This window comes from Tachyglossus aculeatus, chromosome 21 (assembly GCF_015852505.1).
Source record: "Tachyglossus aculeatus isolate mTacAcu1 chromosome 21, mTacAcu1.pri, whole genome shotgun sequence".
NCBI classification, from domain to species: Eukaryota; Metazoa; Chordata; class Mammalia; order Monotremata; family Tachyglossidae; genus Tachyglossus; species Tachyglossus aculeatus.
Window position 1 is genome coordinate 77,634,183 of NC_052086.1, and position 21,902 is coordinate 77,656,084.

Below are 21,902 nucleotides of genomic sequence, written 5' to 3' on the forward strand. Positions count from 1 at the left end.
TGGAACCCAGGTCTTCTGATTCCCAGGTTCTTTCCACTTGGCCTTACTGCCTATTTGCCAAAGATGATGGGAGACTGTGCTCAAAGGAAGTAGACCATAGGACAGCTCCCATGACACCGCTTAAGTCAGCCTAATATTCTTGGTGTCAGGGGGCCCTGGTCTCTCAGCCTCTGATGGGGATTGAAGATGGGGTTCATGGTTTTCATGTGGAACTCGGGCACTGCCTCAGTGCTAAATGGCTGTCTGTGGCGAGCTCAGACTGGTACCCTCTACAGCTTAGCATCCATTTCATCTAGAAATCGGTGATATTATCAAATTGAAAGTAGTGCTGCTGATGGTGAGATGATAGTCATACATTTCAGTATCGCTGAGAGAGAATGCCTCGCCAGCTTGCTCACTACATCCGCAAAAATATAGCAGTCAACCAGTCCTATTAATGGAGCATTTACTGCGTGCACAGAACTGTACTAAATGTTTGTGAGAGTACAATATAATGAGTTAGACACTGTCCCTGCCCACAACAGAAAGCAGCGTGGCCTAGTAGGTAGAGCACAGGTTTGGGAGTCAGCAGGGAATTGGGTTCTAATCCCACTCCACCACTTGTTTGCCCCTTTCTAGACTCCTTCCCATTCAGGATCAGTATTGTCCAGACTCCAATGGTCAAGAGGCCCACTGCCAGCAGGACAAGTATACTTGAGTTGTTGTGCAGCAGAGGTGATGGTTCACTCTAAACCATCCACACTCTCTCCTCCAGCCCCACTAGGCCCAACAGCATCCACGATGAGATGGTTGGTAGAGAGAATGGGTACAAATGGTCCCCTGGATGGCGCAGCTTACTCCCTGTTGTCTTTTTCAATAGCCTACTGGAGCAGTATAGAAGGCATTTTACATTTTCCTTGGCTTATGTAAAGAAAATCATTCATTTTACCAATGTGGAAACAACCTGCAGATCTACAATTCAGTGAAAAGCTGCGTGACCTATGAGAATCAACGTGGCCTAGTAAATACAGCACGGGTCTGGAAGACAGAAGGACCTGGGTTCTAATACTGACTCCACCACTTGGCTTCTGTGTGACCTTGGACAAGTCACTTCACTTCTCTGGGCCTCGGTTACTTCATCTGTAAAATGGTGATTGAGACTGTGAGCCCCAAGTGGGACAGGGACTGTGTCCAACCTGATTTACTTGTATCCACCCCAGTGCTTAGCACAGTGCCTGGCATACAATAATTGCTTAACAAATACCATAATTATTATCATCATCATCATCAATCGTATTTATTGAGCGCTTACTGTGTGCAGAGCACTGTACTAAGCGCTTGGGAAGTACAAATTGGCAACATATAGAGACAGTCCCTACCCAACAGTGGGCTCACAGTCTAATAGGGGAAGACAGAGAACAAAACCAAACATACTAACAAAATAAAATAAATAGAATAGATATGTACAAGTAAAATAAATAAATAAATAAATAGAATAATAAATATGTACAAACATATGTACATATATAGAGGTGCTGTGGGGAAGGGAAGGAGGAAAGATGGGGGGATGGAGAGGGGGACGAGGGGGAGAGGAAGGAAGGGGCTCAGTCTGGGAAGGCTCCTGGAGGAGGTGAGCTCTCAGTAGGGCCTTGAAGGGAGGAAGAGAGCTAGCTTGGCGGATGGGCAGAGGGAGGGCATTCCAGGACCGGGGGATGACGTGGGCCAGGGGTTGATGGTGGGACAGGCGAGAACGAGGTGCGGTGAGGAGATTAGTGGCGGAGGAGCGGAGGGTGCGGTCTGGGCTGTAGAAGGAGAGAAGGGAGGTGAGGTAGGAGGGGTCGAGGTGATGGAGAGCCTTGAAGCCCAGGGTGAGGAGTTTCTGCCTGATGCTCAGATTGATTGGTAGCCACTGGAGATTATTGAGGAGGGGAACAGTATTTATTGGATGCTATCTCTGTGCAGAGCATTGTGCCAAATGTTTGAGAGAGTAAAGAGAGTTTGTAGGATGGATTAGAAACATAATATTTTGGGCAAATGCTAATGACAATTCTAAAACATGCAACATGGGAGACTTAGTTTACCTGCTAACATACATCATCACAAGACTTAACCTTTGGAGAGTTTGGAATTCAATCTGAGATTGCACAAACCCACAATTGCACAAAAGATAGTGAGCCCGCCGTGGGACAACCTGATCACCTTGTAACCTCCCCAGTGCTTAGAACAGTGCTTGGCAGATAGTAAGCGCTTAATAAATGCCATCATTATTATTTGCCTGTTGTGTGACCTTGGACCTTAAATTCTCGGCGCCTCAGTTACCCCATCTGTAAAATGGGGATTAAGACTGTGAGCCCAATTTAGGACATGGACTGTGTTCAACCTGATTATCTTATATCTACTCCAGCTCTTAGTATGGTGCCTGGCACATAGTAAGAGCTTAATAAATACTATTAAAAAATCCAACAAAACTAAAGAAAGTTCTTCAATTTGCTGAATTCACTCAATGATCTTCTCCTGTGCAAGCAGTAAAAGTAGGCAAAAACCTACAGAGAAAGGAGATGAGACTATTGTGGCAGCCAATTATGTTCCACTATAAGAGAGGGAAACAATCCTGAGCTGTGCTAGGAAAGGACAAGGAGGGCATATTCTATCATCAAGATCTGCTTCTCTTCTCGGAAAGAAGAATCATCACGGCCCTCGTACCGAAGCTGTCTGTGAGGAACTAAAACACTCTTCTCTCTGCCGCAACCCTGTCCCCCCACCACCCCCGGGATCTAGCAAAAGTCATAATCACCCTTTCATTGCATATTGCCAAACTGCAGGGTAGAAAGAAATGAAAGTACAGGGAAGGAAAGAAAGGTCATAGATGAAGTTTTGCATAAAATGTCACACACACAGAATAAAAAGCACCCAGAGTAGTGATTTGCCAGTTTCGTTAACCAGTACAAATGTTCGCTTCTCACCTGTAGGACAATTGTATCTTCATCATTTGGGGGGTAAAAAAAAAATAATTCATTCCAGAGAGAAAGGGCTCCTTGAGCTTCTAGAGGCTCTCTGTATCTTTGAAAAGAGTTGTCAACTGATTCCCAGACCATATTCCATTCAGTAAAATAACTAATTTCTAGGTAAAATCAATGCTAAACTGCAGATGGTGCCAGTCTAAGCTCACTGCAGCCTACAATAAATCAGACATCCATTCAGAACTGAGGCAGTACTTGAGTTCCAAGTGAAAATTGTGCACCTCATCTTCAAGCCCTGCCAGAGGTTGAGTGACGAGGGTCCTCTGACATTAAGAACATTAGGCTGACTTAAGCGGTATCTTGGGTGCCCTTCTACATTCTACTTCCTTGGCCCTTTCTTTCCATTTCCCTTACAGAATGATTTGTGTTACCGTTTGAACTGGTTTGCCCCAAGCCCTGGAAGTGGCTGAGGGTGACAGAAAGGTGTGAGGCCTAGTGGAAAAAGCATGGGCCAGAGAATCAGAGGACCTGAGTTCTAATCCTGCCTCTTCCATTTGCCTGTTTTTTTAAAGGTATTTGTTAAATGCTTACTTTGTCTCCAGCACTGTACTAAGTGCTGTGCTACATACAAGATAATCAGGTTGGACACATTTCCTGTCCCACATGAGGCTCACAACTTTAATCCCCATTTTTCAGATGAGGTAACTGAGGGGCAGAGAGGTGAAGTAACTTGCCCGAAGTCACATAGCAGACAAGTGTCAGGGCCAGAATTAGAACCCAGGACCTCTGGCTCCTAGGCCCACACTCTTTCCCCTAGACCACAATGCTTGCCTTTTGTATGACCTGGGGAATGCCACTGAATTTCACTGTGCCTTAGTTTCCTCAGTTGTGCAAAGCACTTCTGTTGTCTCTAGACTGTAAGGTCATCATGGGCAGGGAATGTGTCTACCAACTCTGTTACGTCATACTCCACCAAGCACTTAATTCAGTGCATTTAACTGATTGACTAATTGATTGATTGCTTTTTCCACCTACTTCACTGCGAGCCCCTTGGGGGACAGGGCCTATATCTGATCATTCATTCATTCAATCATATTTATCGAGCGCTTACTGTGTGCAGAGCACTGTACTAAGCACTTGGAAAGTACAATTCGGTAACAGAGACAATCCCTACCCAACAATATCTTCTATCTACTCCACCACTGAGTTCAATGCTTGGCACATAGTAAGCGCTTAACAAATACCCTAATAGTTGTTCTGTCCAATATGTGGTCAGAGACCACACCCCACACAATTAAGTGATAAATATTCTCCCTTTCCCTCTTCAGGGATTAACTTTGTTACTGCCTCCTTGAGTTCCCCTAGAGTAGAATCCTGTGTTCAAAAAGAGCCACTCTATTTCTGGGGGCTTCTTTCTAAGTGGCCTGTCAAGCTAGGTCCCAAATGTCTACGGCCACCCGTCAAGGCCAGGCCAGAGTCCAGCCGGCAAGCTGCCTCAGAAGCTGCTGCCATATTTCTGAGGCCACACGGAGCAGTTAGCTTTAGAGTTCCTGCTTAGCCTTTCCATCAATCAAATTGATCAATTGATCAATTGATTGTATTAAATTCCTACTGAATGCAGAGCACGGGACTAAGAGCTTGGGAGAGTCCAATAGAATTAGGAGTCACACTCTCTGCCCAGAAGGAGTAGGTGTGACTGACTCAGAGATGCTTCCCAGGTAGAATGAGGAAAACAGATTAGAGAAGGACATGATTTCTTAACTCCTACAGACAGTTGTGAGCCCAGGAGTGATTATTTGGCATTGGATTAGAACCCAGATCGACTGACTACAAGATTCATGCTTTTTCCATTAGGCCACACTGCTTTCTCTTTTCCGCCCATGAATTTCTGGGCCCAGTTTTAATTCCTGTTTAAAAATAAAGCACCAGTGAATGGCAAGAGCATGGGCCTGAGAGTCAGAGGCCATGGATTCTAATCTTGGCTCTGCCACTTGTTGGCTCTGTGACCTTGGGCAAGTCACTTAACTTCTCTATGCCTCAATTAACTGATCTGTAAAATGGGAATTATGAGTGTGCTTCTCATGTGGACAGTGTCCAATCTGATGACCTTGTATCTACTCCAGTGCTTAGAACAGTGCTTGTCACATAATAAGAGCTTAACAAACACCATAATTTTTAAACCCAGGAGAACCCCCACAAGCTGGCCAATGAACTGAAACTGGGATATCCTAGTTTCCAGAGAAGATCATATTTGGATTAGAGGCTCCCTCGTCTTTCCTTGTGGAAAAGTTCCAGACCAGAGAACACTTCACAAAGACCATAAAGGAAATCACTCTAGAAGCTCCCACAATTCACCTCTCCTGAACAGGAAAGTTACCTCAGCATGGTGGAGACCAGTGAGAGGACAAGGCAGAATAGATGAGTTACAGTCATCCCATATTCTGCTCCTGGACAGAACACCCTCTAGGGGTCCTAAGGAAACTCCACTGTCTTCAGAGAAACTTCCCACAGAGAGCAGAGGACATCCATCGGTCATATTCATTGAGCACTTACTGTGGGCAGAGCACTATACTAAGCTCTTGGGAGGGTACAACATGACAGAGTTGGTAGACACATTCCCTGTCCACAACGAGAAGCAGTGTGGCCTAGTGGATAGAGCACTGGTCTGGGAATAGAGGGTACTTAGGTTCTAATCCCGGCTCCACCGTTTGTTTGCTGTGTGACTATGGGCAAGTTACTTCACTTCTGTGCCTCACTTACCTCATCTGTAAATGGGGATCAACACTATGAGTTCTATGTGGGGCAGGAACTGTGTCCAACCTAACTTCTACCTACTCCTACACTTAGTATAACCCCTGGCACATAATAAGCGCCTTAACAAATACCAAAAAAGAAAAAGCAAAGGTTGCAACCCTTAGTATTATGCCACACAAACCTGATTGTTGGGGATTATTCACTGGACAAAGCAAAGTATCCTTCACAGACAATTGCTAAACTGCTATTTGGGCATTGAGTCAGCTGGAGGCCAGCTTCTCTCCCAGTTACCACAGTTCCAGTGGTTTGATCATTGCTACTAATATGTGCTTCCGATGCAAACCTTTTATGCTCTATTTGGCACTCAATTGCTTTCAAATTTTCCTTAGTAACGTGTTCTGGGATACCTGCAGTGTGTTAGGGGCCCTGGGAAACTAAATTTTATTCTCTTTTAGACGGTTTATCACAGCCTTCTCCTCTGGGCAGGAATGGCATGCAGAGGACACAAATGTCCATCCCCACATGGAGGGACACAAACAGTCACAAATGTTCTCCATGAAAATCATTCATTGCTTGAAACCACCAAGGGACCTCAGGCCATAGTTCCTCATCCACATTTGTGAGAATATCACTGCCTTGTTTAGAGACTCTGGCTGAGCTAGAACCAATCCAAAGCCCATTAGATTTAGGGTGGGTCAAGCAGTTTTCTGGGAGCTTCCAAACTCCTCAGATGAATTGTTCAATTTTATTCTGGTCCAATTAGCAGGCCTTCAAAATGGCACCCGACAGGGCCTCCTGTGGTGGTACCAGTCAATATCCTGGGGTGGCCATTATTCTTAGTTAGAACAATGCATTCTAGGGCTTGTATTGAATTGCTCAACACACAAGCACTTTACCAAGCCGGTGGCTAAGCACCTGGCTTTATGCCTAATAGAAAGAGTATGGGTAGGGGAATCAGAGAACCTAGATTCTAATCCCAGCTCTGCCACTTGCCTGCTGTGTGACTCCGGGAAAGCTAGTTCACTTCTCTGTGGCTCAGTTACCTCACTTGTAAAATGGGGATTGAGACTGAGAATATGTATTAGTGTTAAGGTATAGAAACATATAAACTTATAGAAACTTACAGAAATGTAAGTGCTTTTGGTGGTTTCCCACCAACTCTGTTTTATTTTACTCTCCCAAGTGCTTAGTGCAGTGCTCTGCACCCACTAAGTGCTCAAGAAATACATGTGATTGATTGACTGATTGGATGGACATGACCTGGGGAGGTGGAACTTAACTGGGGAGTGCATCTTGGAGGAGACAAATTAGACCTGAGAGTCGCTCCGTGAATCTTTAAACAGATATATCAATCAATGATATTTATTGAGTGCTTACTATATGCAGAACACTATACTAAGCTTTTGAGAGAGTACAATACACAGAGTTAGCAGACACATTCCCTGCCCACAATAAGCATACAATTTAGAGGGGGAGACAGACATTCATCCAATTGCATTGACTGAGCGCTTACTGTGAGCAAAGTACTGTACTAAGCCCTTGGGAGAGTATAATATAACAATAAACAGGTATATTCCCTGCCTATAGCGTGCTTATAATAATATAAATAATTCATAATATACAATTTAAGGATATGTACAAAAGTGCTGTGGGGTTGAGGGTGGGGTGAATATCAAATGTACCAAGGTCATGGATCCAAGCGCTTAAATGACACAGAAGGGAGACGGAGTCAGGGAAAAAAGGGCTTAATCAGGGATGGCTTTAAGGCTTCTTGGAGGAGATGTGACTTTAGTAGTGTTTGAAGGTGAGGAGAGTGGTGGTCTGGCATATGTGGAGAGGGAGGGAGTTCCGGCTCAGGGGGAATCTAAGCATTTGGCCTGGAAATCAGAAGGTCATGGGTTCTAATTCCAGCTCCACCACTTAGGTCTAATATATGGCCTTGGGCAAGGCATTGCACTTCTCTGTACCTCAGGTACCTCATCTGTAAAATGGGGATTGAGACTGTGAGCCCCACATGGGACAGGGACTACGTCCAACTCAATTTGCTTGTATCCACGCCAGCTCTTAGTTTTGTGCCTGATACATAGTAAGCACTAAACAAATACCAGCATCATTCTCCCAGAGCTTTAGACATCCAGAATCACTGGAGGGCAGGAGGGGGAGGGGCAGTTCAGTGGCGATGAATTCTTTAAAAAGTTTTCAGTAAGTCATTTAGCAATTTTGAGATTGGGTGAGCTGCAAACTGCACTTTACCAAATGCTTCAGCTTTGCCCCAGGAAAGACAAACCCAACTCTCAGCATCCTGCATGGGGAAGGTTCTATAGCTTGGGATTATTCTATACTCAGCATCAAAGTCCTTACCTCCTGTACTCTTGCAGATTTTCCTCTTTCCACTGACCAGGGACTCTTCTGTCATCCATAACGCAGATTATTCCAGACAGCCATCCGATGAGACCTTCCTTTCTTCAATCAATCAGCAGAAGCAGTGTGGCCCATCAGGAAGAGCATGGGCCCAGGAGTCAGAGGATCTGGGTTCTAATCCCAGTTCTACTGAATGTCTGCCAGGTGACCTTGGCTAAGTCATTTCACTTCTCTGTGTCTCAGTTACCTCATCTGTAAAATGGGGAGTATACTGTAAGCCCCATGTGGGACATGGATTGTGTCCAACCTTATTAGCTTATATCTACCCTGGCACTTAGTACAGTGCCTGACACATAGTAAGTGCTTACAAAATACCATAAAATCAAATCACTCATCCAACAAGCATTTCTTGAATGCCTATGGTTTGCAGAGCACTGAACTAAACTTTCAGCAGGGTGTACAGTGAGATATAAAGGCAGGATCTAGAAGTACAAGTAACTGGTGAGGTAGAAGACAAAATTCCTGCTCTCAAAGGGCTTGCAATCTAATGGAAGAGGCAAGCAGACCCCACCGTTGACACACACCACCATTTTTGATAGTCAAAATATGGAGGGTAAATGGAAAAATGAATTGAATAAACTAATCTAAATTGAGGGTTCTGCATAATGATAGAGATAAGAGGAAGAGGAGAATATGAAGATGGATATGTGGATAATGCTTAAATGGTAGGGAATTTAAATTGATAAGTACAGACGTTTCACAAGGGGTTGTGAGTAGTGCATAAGTGTTGAAGTGGCATTGGGAGGATATAACCTGGGGAGAAGGAAATGAATCAGGGAATGCCTCCTGGAGGAGGTGGGATTTCAGAGGGGCTTTGAAAATGGGAAAGGTGAGGGGCATTGGATTTGTAGGGTCATGGAGGAGAAAAAAGCCAGAGACAGGAGAGTTGAGAACAAGGAACAGTGGGGTTAGCCTAGGAGGAATTAAGAGCATGAGCTGGAGTGTAGTGGGAAAAGACAGTAGGTCAGTAAGAAGGAGATGGCTAGTGAAGCGCCTTAAAGTCAATGGTCAGGAGTTTCTTCTTGATGAGAAAAGGAAATGAGTAACAATCGTGATAAAGTACTGACAATGTTCCCAAGTCTCTCCATGTCCCAGGGAATTTCCAAATATACAAGTCACTGTAATCAGTCCATCAATCAACTGCATTTCTTGAGCGCTTACTGTGTGCAAAGCACTGTACTAAGTACTTGAGAGAGTACACTACAGCAGATTTGGTTGAAATACTCAATTCCTCTTTTCCCACTTCCTTCTCCATCACCCTGACTTGCTCCCTTCATTCACCACCCTGTACCCAGCCTCTCAGCACTGATGTACATATCCATAATTAATTTCTATTAATGTCTGTCCCCCCTCTAGACTGTAAACTCATTGTGGGCAGGGAATATATCTGTTCTATTATTTGTTTTATTCTACCAAGCAGTACAATGTTCTGCTATCAGTAAGCTCTCACAGAATAAGATTGATTGATTCATTCATTCATTCAGTAGTACTTATTGAGAGCTTACTGTGTGTAGAGCACTGTACTAAGTGCTTGGGAAATACAATTCAGCAACAAATAATAATAATTATTACCATAATTATTATTGTACTTTTTAAGCGCTTACTATATGCTGAGCACTGTTCTAAGTGCTGGGGTAGATATGAGGTAATCAGGTTGTTCCACATGGGGCTCACAGTCTTAATCCCCATTTTGCAGATGAGGTAACAGGCACAGAGAAGTTAAGTGGCTTGCCCAAGGTCACACAGCAGACAAGTGGTAGAGCTGGGATTAGAACCTACTTCCTCTGACTCCACTGAGCCATGCTGCTTCTCTAGAGACAAATTCCTGCCACAGCGGGCTCTCAGTCTACTGATTGATCCAAGAGGTCAAAAATCAGGTTTGGTGTGGATGACCTGAACATGACCCCTGGCCCACGTCCTTCCCCTGGCCTGGCATGCCCTCCCTCCACACATCCGCCAAGCTAGCTCCCTTCCTCCCTTCGAAGCCCTACTGAGAGCTCACCTCCTCCAGGAGGTCTTCCCAGACTGAGCCCCCTTTTTCCTCTTCTCCTCCCCATCAACCCTCCCGCCCTACCTCCTTCCCCTCTCCACAGCACTTGAATATATTTGTACATATTACTCTATTTTATTTGTACATATTTACTACTCTATTTTATTAATGATGTGCATATAGCTATAATTCTATTTATTCTGATGGCTTTGACACCTGTCTACATGTTTTGTTTTGATGTCTGACTCCCCTTCTAGACTGTGAGCCCGTTGTTAGTTAGGGACCGTCTCTATATGTTGTTAACCTGTGCTTCCCAAGCGCTTAGTATGGTGCTCTGCACACAGTAAGCGCTCAATCAATACAACTGAATGAATGAATGAATTGATGCCTTAATTTGAATGGTTTCTGTTTTTCATTTTGGCTCAAAATTGTCTCTGTAACTAAGAAAAATTATCTGCTGGAAGTCCAGCTATATTGGTCTTGAGATAAATGCCATTTTTATTAAAATATTAATGATCTCTGACTTCAAATCTCCTTTTAACTTTTCACATATATTTATTACAGGGTGCTTATTCATTTATTCATTCAATCGTATTTATTGAGCGCTTACTGTGTGCAGAGCACTGTACTAAGTGCTTGGGAAGTACAAGTTGGCAACACATAAACATGCTCTCCATAAACATGCATCTAAAATCCTTATTTTCCTTTAAAATCATTTTTCTTTCAACCTGCATCTTTCCCTGTAGGCCCTATTAAAAGGAAGACAAAACTTTTGTCCTCTTGCTCTCTCTATCCTTAGATACATCATAGGGATTTGTGAGACAGAACAGATTGAATTTTTCAGAGCTTGGATTCGTGTAACCATGAACCTAGGTGTTCAGATCCTTCCAACAACAAACACTCCGATCAATCAATCAATTTACTGAGTGCTTACTGTGTGCAGGGCAGTGTTCTAAGAGCTTGGGAGGATACAATACAAAAGGGTTGCCAGACACATTCCAGGCACACAACAAGCTTACAGTTTAGAGTCTAAACAGACTTTAATATGAATAAATAATTTAGAACATTAATATGAATGACTAACTTATACACTCCATCCTCCCATATCAAACCCCACATCTTGAGCTCAGAAGACTCTTCAGTACATGGAACATATGTCTCAACTCTATTATATTGTACTCAGCTAAGCGCTTAGTATGGTGCTCTGCATACAGTACATACTCAATAAATGATTGATTTCCAAGAGGGTGTCTGGACCCTTGATATGCCAGACCCTGGCAAGTTGCCACTTTACAGTCAATCAGTCAATCATATTTATTGAGCGCTTTCTGTGCGCAGACCACTGTACTAAGCACTTGGGAGAGTACAAAATAACAGAGTTGGTAGACACATTACTTGTTCACAATGAACTTGCAGTCTAGAAGGGAAGACAGACGTTTATATAAACAAATCATGGATGTGTACATAAGTGCTCTGGGAATGAGGGAGTTGTGACTAAAAGGAGCAAATCAGGAAGATTCAGAAAGGGAGTCAGAGAAGAGGAAATGAGAGCTTAATCAGGGAAGGCCTGTTGGAAGAGGCCTTCAATAGGGCTTTGAATGAGGGGAGAGTAATTGTCTGTTGTGTATGAAGAGGGATGGCATTCCAGACCAGAGGCAGCACGTTGGTGAGAGGTTAGCAGGGAGATAGATGAGATAGAGGTACAGAGATTAGGTGGGCACCAGAGGAGCAAAGTGTGTCGGGTGGGTTGTAATAGGAGAACAGCCAGGTGAGGTAGAAGGGGTCAAGAAGAATGTCTGTTTGATGTGAATATGGATGGTCAAATACTGGAGGTTCTTGAGGAGTGGGGAAACATGGTCTGAATGTTTTTGTAGAAAAATGAACTAGGCAGCAGTGTGAAGTATGGACTGGATTGTGGAGAGACAGGAGGCAGGGAGGTTAGCAAGGAGGCTGATACAGTAACCAAGGGGAAATAGGATAAATGCTTGGATTAACGTGGCAGCAATTTGGTTAGAGAAGACAGGGTGGATTTTAGCAAGGTTGTCAGGGTTGAACCAGTGTGGGATGAATCAGGGAGCTGATTTTAGGATAGCACCAAGTTTATGGACTTGTGAGATGGTAGTGTTGTCTGAAGAGATGGAAAAATTGGGGTGGACCAGGGTTTGGGTAGGAAGATAAGGAGTTCTGTTTTGGGTATGTTACGTCTGAAGTGTTGGTGGGATATCCAAGTGGAGATCTCTTGCAGGCAGGAGGAAGTGCGAGACTGCAGAGAGGGAGAGAGATCAGGGCTGGAGATGTAGAGTTAGGAATCATCCGTATACAAATGGTTGTTGAAGCTGTGAAACCTGTGGCCACCTTTTGGTTAATGTGGAAAATCCCCCACCCAGCAAGGTCTGAGGCTGAGGAGATTCAGCAGAGCAGAAGAGGTGGGGCTCAGATTAGAGCAACTCACAGCATTTTCAGGAGGCAAAGAAGAGATGAAAGTCTCCGTTGGCTACAATGCAGAAAGGTCTGGATTCATTTTGAGGCTGCCAAGGAAAGACGTCCATCTACCGAGAGACCTAAGATGAGCAGATACACAGTTAATAGTCAAGAGTTTTTTGGGGTTTTTTTGTGAGTTCATCTGTCATTGCTTTGGAAACCCAGTCAGAGCATGACCCATTGCCCATTCAATGCTGGAGCCAACGGTGAACATCTAAATCATTTATTAAGTCCTCATAATAAAGAGCAAACCAGGCACTGAATAGCTCAATAAATACCCATTGTTGCTTCTTGGTGTTTGGCAAATCAGGAAGGGGTGGAAATAGGGCATTGCAATCACTTCCGCTAATGCTGCCAGTCACTTCTTCCCATGCTTTTTATTTTGCAGGACTACTGCAGCTCAATTGTGAATCATGCTTTTAAGCGCTGGAGGAATAATTCTCAGGCTCCTGTGATCAGAGCTGCAGCTTCATCTGTCAGGCACAGTACGGTAAGACTCATTAGGCAATCCCTGAGTGCGGTTATGAGATTGTTCCATATGTCCATGCAGGATTGTTTAGTCACCGCATTTGGGAAGACAGGTCTAAAGAAAAAACAAAAACAAAACAAAACAAAAAAAAAAACAAAAACAGAAAGTCAGCATGATTTCCAGTTTCTTTAAGGTAATTGTGCACACGGTGAAATGAAAGAGAGGAATGGAGCGAGAGGCTGAAACGAAGTCAATCATTCAATCAATGGTATTTATTGAGTGCTTACTGGGTACAGAGCATTGTACAAAATGCTTGGAAAAGTACAATACAGCAGAGTTAGTAGATATGTTCCCTGCCCACATGAGCTTGCGGTCTAGAGACGGACTCAGAGAGAGAGAGACAGAGAGGGGGAGAGAGAGAGAGAAAGAAAAAGAGGGAGAGAAAAAAACTCCTGCATTATTGTGTACAACTACTGGAATAAGGGTGGAATCATAGTTAAGATATTGATCATATAATTGGAAACTGCCAAGGGAAAGCACTCATTAAGGCCAAGGTATATGAATCATTTTTTAATGATGTCTCCTTGCTTTCAGCGACTTAGCATGTGTCCCGGTTTCAGTGGGTGTGCTGTAATTTAGGAAAAGCTGTCTGTGGAGTTCAGTCATCCCTCTTACCATATGTTTTCCTCAAAAATTCCCAGGCAGTGGGGTGGTGGTTTTCATGGAGTGAAGGCAGTCTGGTTGCCCACTCAGCACTTTAGCGCCACGTGACCAGCTGGAGTTCAATTGCTTCAGAGAAAGATGATCTCTCTCTTCAGCCAGCTAGCTGAGGCCTCCAACAGCTGAAAATTAAGCTGCAGGTAGGTGTTGGTGGGAATGGGGGTGCCGGTGGGGGATGGGGCACCCCAACTTTACCTGCAGATCAGATACAAGGGCTTCTGGACATCTTTCTGGCCAAAATCTGGTTCTGAGGGGTTGGTGGGCTGCTCAAGGGGTCTGTCAAGAGAATACAGAGTCTGCAACATAGGAGGGAAGGAAGGTTGAGGATGTAAGGAAAGATAGTCTTCTCAATAGCTTGGATTCACTGGTCCTCCATTTTGACCTGCTTCTCTAGCCTGATGAATCAACGATCTTCCAAATACTAACAGCAACCAAGAATGAATTACAGATTCACCCCACCCCCAACTCCACAGCCCATACATACATATCTTTAAATCCTGTACTATAAATCACTTATTTTGCATATTAATGTCTGTCTCCCCCTCTAAACTGTAAGCTTGTTATAGGCAGGGAGGCTGTCTGCTAATTCTGCTATATTCTAGCCAGTCAGTCAACTGTATTTATTGAGCACTTAGTGTGTGCAGAGCACCACATCAAGCACTTTGGAGAGTAGAGAAGCTGCGTGGCTCAGTGGAAAGAGCACGGGCTTGGAAGTCAGAGGTCACGGGTCTGAATCCCGCCTTCCCCTCATGTCTGCTGTGTGACCTTGGGCAAGTCACTTCACTTCTCTGGGCCTCAGTTCCCTCATCTGGAAAATGGGGATTAAGACTGTGAGCCCCACATGGGACAACCTCACCTCCTTGTATTCCCCCCAGCGCTTAGAACAGTGCTTTGCACATAGTAAGCACTTAACAAATACCAACATTATTATTATTACAGTGCAACAATGAGAAACATTATACTATCCCAAGTCCTTAATACAGTTCTCTGCATATAATATTCAATAAATACCATTGATTGATTGATTTTCATGTAGTAGGGGTTTTTTTTTCCAAATGATACTTGTTAAATACTATGTATCAGGCACTATCCTATTACTACTACTACTAAAAATAATTATGGTATTTGCTAAGCACTTACTATGTGCCAGGCTCTGTACTAAGTGCTAGGGTGGATACAAGGAAATCGAGTAGGACACAGTCTCTGTCCCACAGAGGGCTCACAGTCTTCATCCTGATTTTACAGATGAGGTAACGGGTACAGGGAAGTGAAGTGACTTGCCCAAGGTCCCACAGCAGACAAAGGGCAGAGCCAGGATTGGAAGCCAGGTCTGCTGATTTTCAAGCCTGTGTTCTTTCCACTAGGCAACACTGTTCAGTTGGGCTAAGTTAATCAGTTCACTGTGGAACCCCTGGAATGGATGGGCTCTATATAGGTCCTACAATCTGTCCCACTGCCTACAGCAGGACTGAATATAACCCGGTTGAAAAGATGAATTCCTTTCCTGTAGTTAAAGGCCCCTCCTGGGCCCAGGCAAGCCTTTTAGCACCACCACTGGCCCAAAAGGGTGGAAAAGGGTGGCTTCAACTATCACCTCTACGCTGATGACACCCAGATCTACATCTCTGCCCCTGCTCTCTCCCCCACCCTCCAGGCTCGCATCTCCTCCTGTCTTCAGGACATCTCCATCTGGATGTCTGCCCGCCACCTAAAGCTCAACATGTCCAAGACTGAACTCCTTGTCTTCCCTCCCAAACTCTGCCCTCTCCCTGACTTTCCCATCTCTGTTGACGGCACTACCATCCTTCCCGTCTCACAAGCCCGCAACCTTGGTATCATCCTCGACTCTGCTCTCTCATTCACCCCTCACATCCGAGCCATCACCAAAACCTGCCGGTCTCAGCTCCACAACATTGCCAAGATCCGCCCTTTCCTCTCCATCCAAACCGCTACCCTACTCGTTCAAGCTCTCATCCTATCCCGTCTGGACTACTGCATCAGCCTTCTCTCTGATCTCCCATCCTCGTGTCTCTCCCCACTTCAATCCATACTTCATGCTGCTGCCCGGATTGTCTTTGTCCAGAAACACTCTGGGCATGTTACTCCCCTCCTTAAAAATCTCCAGTGGCTACCAATCAATCTGCGCAACAGGCAGAAACTCCTCACCCTGGGCTTCAAGGCTGTCCATCACCTCGTGCCCTCCTACCTCACCTCCCTTCTCTCCTTCTACAGCCCACCCCGCACCCTCCACTCCTCTGCCGCTAATCTCCTCACCGTACCTCATTCTCGCCCGTCCCGCCATCGACCCCCGGCCCACGTCATCCCCCGGGCCTGGAATGCCCTACCTCTGCCCATCCGCCAAGCTAGCTCTCTTCCTCCCTTCAAGGCCCTACTGAGAGCTCACCTCCTCCAGGAGGCCATCCCAGACTGAGCCCCTTCTCCTTCCTCCCCCCCTCGTCCCCCTATCCCCCCATCTTACCTCCTTCCCTTCCCCACGGCACCTGTATATATGTATATATGTTTGTACATATTTATTACTCTACTTATTTATTTATTTTACCTGTGCATATCTATTCTATTTATTTTATTTTGTTAGTATGTTTGGTTTTGTTCTCTGTCTCCCCCTTTTAGACTGTGAGCCCACTGTTGGGTAGGGACTGTCTCTATATGTTGCCAACTTGTACTTCCCAAGCGCTTAGTACAGCACACAGTAAGCGCTCAATAAATACGATTGATTGATTGATTGATTGATTGATTGAAAAATGGTTTTCAAACTGAGTTGCTCTTTTCAGGGCTTTTTATTTTAGGAAGGCTGAGTTTCCTCCCAACCAGGGTTATATTTAGCTCAGGGCGGGACTACAGCCCTGGTCACACTGTACATGAACAGAGGCTGTCCCCTCATTTTTTTTGCGGGGGAGGGGTTTAAAAGTATTCATTACACTGTTACAATGTGCCAGGCACTGTATTAAGCCCTGGGGTAGATCCAAAATAATCAAGTTGGATGCAGTCTCTGTCCCATATGGGGCTCAAGCAGCATGGCTTAGTGGAAAGAGCATAGGCTTGGGAGTCAGAGGTCATGGGTTCTAATCCTGGCTCCTCCATTTGTCAGCTGTATGACCTTAGGCAATACACTTAACTTCTCTGTGCCTCAGTTACCTCATCTGTAAAATGGAGATTGTGTGTGAGCCTGTCATGGGACTACTTGATTACCTCATATCTACCCCAGAGCTTAGAACAGCGCTTGGCACATAGTAAATGCTCAACAATTCCATCATTATTATTATTAATAGTCCCCATTTTATAGATGAGCTAACTGAGGCACAGAGAAGTGCATGGAAAAGCAGCATGGGCTTGGGAGTCAGAGGACTTGGGTTCTAATCATGACTATGCTTGCTGTGTGACCTTGGACAAATCACTTCTCTCAGTGCATCAGTTTCTTCAATTGTAAAATGGGGATTAAATATCCATTCTTCCTACTTAGACTTGTGAGCACCATGTGGAAGAGGGATTGCGTCTGACCTAATTAACTTGTATCTACCCTAGTGCTTAGAACAGTGCTTAAAACACAGTAAGCACTTAACAAATGTCATAAAAAAGTTAAGCAACTTGCCCAAGGCCATACAGAAGACAAGTGGTGGAGTCAGGATTAGAACCCACATCCTTCTGACTCCCAGGTCTGTGCTCTATCTGCTAGTCGTGTGTGATACAAGCACTTAGTACAGTGCTCTGCACACAGTAAGCACTCAATAAATATGACAATGAATACTTGAGGCAACAAGATCTGCTTTTGCCTCTTGTCGCATGATCTTTCAAACCTTTTGTTCCAAGATGGCTTCCTTTTTATTTTTGGACTTGCTGGCCTTACCCATGGCCACTGCATGATGGTTTTCAGCAGGAATATAGCATTGTTTGAGGTCAAATTTTACTGTATCCTTAAAACATTTCCTCCATTCTCCTTGCTTTGGGGTTCCGATTTTCAGCTCAATGTTCAGCAGCTGTTTAGACTTTCTGCCATCATCCATTTCCCTCACATATCCTGCCCAGCACAGCAGTGAAAAGGCAAGCATGTCTTCAATGCTAGGAAACCTACTCTCTTCTAGAATTTCATTGTTTGTGATCCTGGACTTGCCATTTGTTATATGTTGGCCTCTTTTGAAGGTGAGATTAAGAACACTAAGCAATACTTATAAAACAGCTCAAGGAATCATGCAGCATTTTGTTACATTATTTGTTAAGCAGATGCTATTTGTTAAGTGCTTACTATGTTCTAAGTGCTGGGGAAGGTACAAGTCAATCAGGGCAGACATTCCCTGTCCCACATGGGACTCACATTCCAAATAGGAGGGAGAAGAGGTATTGAATCCCCATTTTACAATTGAGACTGCACAGAGAAGTAAAGTGACTTTCCCAAAGTCACACTGCAAACAAGTGGCATTTGTGTGGTGTCCAGACTCCTCTGCTATATAGGAGGTTGGGCAGTAACAATACAGTTCCATAGACCTTTAATTTGCTCTGGAGCTTGATTCCCCACTATAGCCACACACTGTTTTGACAGTATCCAAAGGGATTCCTGTGGTCCTTGATTTGTTTTTCCACTTCTCTATCTTTCAATGTGTCACCATGCAGGGTGCTGCCTAGGTAGCAGAATTGAGTGACAGCACTTTGCTCAAAGTTTCCTGGGAAAATAAATGTGGTTCAGTGGGTAGGTTCCATGAAGTCTTAACTGATGGAGGGACACAAGTGTCACAAAATATTTTCTGAAGGTGATCCTTTCAATTCAATCCCAAGGGCGGTTAGATTAAAATTGCTTAAAGTCAATTTCCAAGAAAAGACAACTCTGCCTTTGCACTAGATTGTAAGCAGCTTGAGGGCAGATATCTTGTCTACCAATTCCATCACACTCTCCCAATCAATTAAGTAGTACCATAAATGCTACTGGAAGATTGCTAAAAAAAACCCCAAACAAACACAAAACCTGCCCAGCTGCAAAGCCAGATTCTGCAATAACTGACAGTTTTCAATTGCCAGTACAAAGTAATTAATATGGGGAATAATGATGACTGATAAAAGATTAAGATCTAAAACATTGCATTAAGTGGCAATATCATTTTCTTGTCTTCTTCCCTTAGCACTGCTGACAGAAAGTGTTGACATGATAATTTTATAAAAAAATTATCTGACACTTCATGTTAACTACTCTCCATTAACCCCGATTGATAATTGGCAGGAAGAGACACAGGGAAGTAGGAGATATATTAAACATGTAGCCTACCATCCAAATGGGAAATGGCAATTTTAAACTCTCTAAAGCCCCATGGTAAATTGCAATGTTGAGTCCCACTCCTGATATTCTAAGCATCAGAACAGCAAGTGTTCATGGGGGAGTAGGTAAGAGGTCCCACGGTCAGCTGACGAGTTGTCTGAAAGATTTAATCCTTCTGAAGAAGCTCAGGACAAAAAAAAAAATAAGGATGGTGCCAGAACAAGGACACCATCTGAGCAAAATTCTGGGCCACCGCCAGGCCTGGAGAGTTCATCTCAGCAAAACTCGCGACCCAGTTTTCATTCCCTGGTTTGGATTTCAATGAAATGTGAAAAAATTCCAAAAGCTTTTGCTGAGAAAACTTCTCCTTGATCTAGTACAGGGAATACTCTGTCCAACATTTGCTCTGCCTTCAAAGTTCCTCCTGAAAAAGTCACTTACACCTGGCAGAATTTGGCCAGTGGTTTCCTTTCAACAAGTTCTTTGCGCCTTCGGACTGGATTTTTAAAAGCAATGTTATATCCCACTATTCTGACACACTAAGCAGTCAATCAATACCATTGAATGATTGATTGACAAAGTGGCCAACAATGAGGTTCTTGAATGTAGTCAGATTGCCAACATGGAGGCAAGGTTCACAAGGTTCACAGAAAAATAGATGACAGCTTGAAGTTCATCTGACTTCACGGACAGAGAGGGAGAGACACTCTGTAAAGCAATTTTTAAACTGGAAGAATCCATATAATAAAGTTTTCTGGGAAGCTTTTCAATCAATCAATCCTACTGACTGAGTGCTTACTGTTTGCCTGGGCTTTGGAGTCAGAGGTCATGGGTTCAAATTCTGGCTCTGCCAATTGTCAGTTGTGTGACTTTGGGAAAGTCACTTCACTTCTCTCTGCCTCAGTGACCTCATCTGTCAAAGGGGGATTAAAACTGTGAGCCCACCGTGGGACAATCTGATCACCTTGTAACCTCCCCAGCACTTAGAACGGTGCTTTGCACATAGTAAGTGCTTAATAAAATGCTATTATTACTGTTTGCAGCACACCATACTGAGCACTTGGGAGAGTACAATACTGTAGAGTTGGTGGACATGATCTCTTGCTTCCAGGAGTTTACAGTCTAGTGTGGCAGACACACATTAAAATGACTAACAAATAAGGGAAGCAGACAAGTATAAGGGTGCTTACCAGTGATGACAGTGGGGTAAATATTGAAGTGCTTAGGGGTTATGGACCCACATGCACTGTTGATCAATCAATGATATTTTTGAGTGGTTAGTGTGTGCTGAATACTGTACTAAATGCTTGGGAGAGTACCTGGGAGTGCTTGGGATAGTACTTGGGAAGCAGCGTGGCTTACTGGAAAATTCACGGGCTTGGGAATCAGAGGACGTGGATTCTAATACCAGCTCTGCCACTTATCTCCTGTGTAACCTTGGGCAAGCTACTTAACTTCTCTATGCCTCAGTTACCTCATCTGTAAAATGGGGATTAAAACTGTGAGCCCCACGTGGGACAACCTGATTACCTTGCATCTACTCCAGAGCTTAGAAGAGTGCTTGGCACATAAGTGTTTAGCAAATACCATTATTATTATTATTACTATACATCAGAGTTGCAAGACACATTTTCTGCCTACAATGAGCTTACAGTCTAGAGGCAGACTTCAATATAAATAAATTGCAGGCATACATATACATATGTGTGTGTGTGTGTGTGTGTGTGTGTGTGTGTGTGTGTGTAAGTGCTCTGTGGGACTGAGGTTGCAGTGAATATCAAGGGTTTAAAGTGTTCTGATCCAAGTGTTTAGATGACTCAGAAGGGAGAGGGAATCAGGGAAAAGAGGGCTTAATCCAGAAAGACCTCTTGGAGGAGATATGATCTTAATAACGCTTTGGAGGTAGGGAGGGTGATGGTCTGGTATATTAGGAGGGGAGGGAGCTTCAGGCCAGAGGGAGGATGTGGGAAGGGATTTGGCAGCAAAGTAGATGAAATCAGGGCACAGTGAGCAAGCTGATGCTAGAGGAGCAGAGTGTGTGGGCTAGATTGCAGTAAGAGATCAGAAGGTAAGGTGGGAGGGGGTAAGATGGTAAGGAGTTTCTTTTTGATGCAGGGGTGGATGGGCAACCACTGGAGGTTCTTGAGGAGTGGGAAAACATATTGAATGGTTTTGTAGAAAAATGAATCAGGTACGATGCATAAAAAGAGACGCAGAAGGGAGGGAGGGAGAATAAGTTAGAGAGATGAGATATCAGTCAGGGAAGGCTTTTGGAGGACATGAGATTTTAGTAGGGTTTTGAAGGAGAGTGGTGGTCTGTTCCAGGGGGAGGGAGTTCCAGGCAAGAAGGAGGAAAGGGGTCGACGGTGAGAGACATGAGAGGAAGACCGAGGCACAGGGAGAAGGTTGGTGTACAGGAGGCAAGTGCGTCGGCTGGGTTAAAGTGGAAGGGGATAGAAGGATTTGAGGATTAGCCAGCAGTAATCCTTCATGTACCCCAAACAACTGCTGTGCAATCCATTAATCAACATAATTTATTGAGCGCTTATTGTGTACAGAGCACAATATAACAGAGTAGGTAGACAGGCTTCTGAGTGAACCAAAAAGGGTCCCAGAAGATCCAAGAGGAAAAGGGTGGTTCCTGAGGGAAGGCGTGTGGTCTGTTCAGCCGTACCCACACATGTGGCTAGATCGTGGCTCAGTGGAAAAAGCCCAGGCTTTGGAGTCAGAGGTCATGGGTTCGAATCCCAGCTCTGCCAATTGTGAGCTGTGTGACTTTGGGCGAGTCACTTAACTTCTCTGTGGCTCAGTCACCTCATCTGTAAAATGGGGATGAAAACTGTGAGCCCCCTGTGGGACAACCTG

The 21,902-nt window shown here is 44.3% G+C and overlaps 1 long non-coding RNA gene across 1 annotated transcript in view; it reads left to right on the forward strand.

Moving 5' to 3' along the window:
- Nucleotides 1-12,977: 12,977 nt before the first annotated feature.
- LOC119941753 overlaps nt 12,978-21,902 on the forward strand; it is a 42,864-nt gene continuing 33,939 nt past the window's right edge. Inside the window, exon 1 of the long non-coding RNA XR_005455320.1 lies at nt 12,978-13,075. This is a non-coding gene — a long non-coding RNA (uncharacterized LOC119941753). The remainder of the gene's footprint in view (nt 13,076-21,902) is intronic.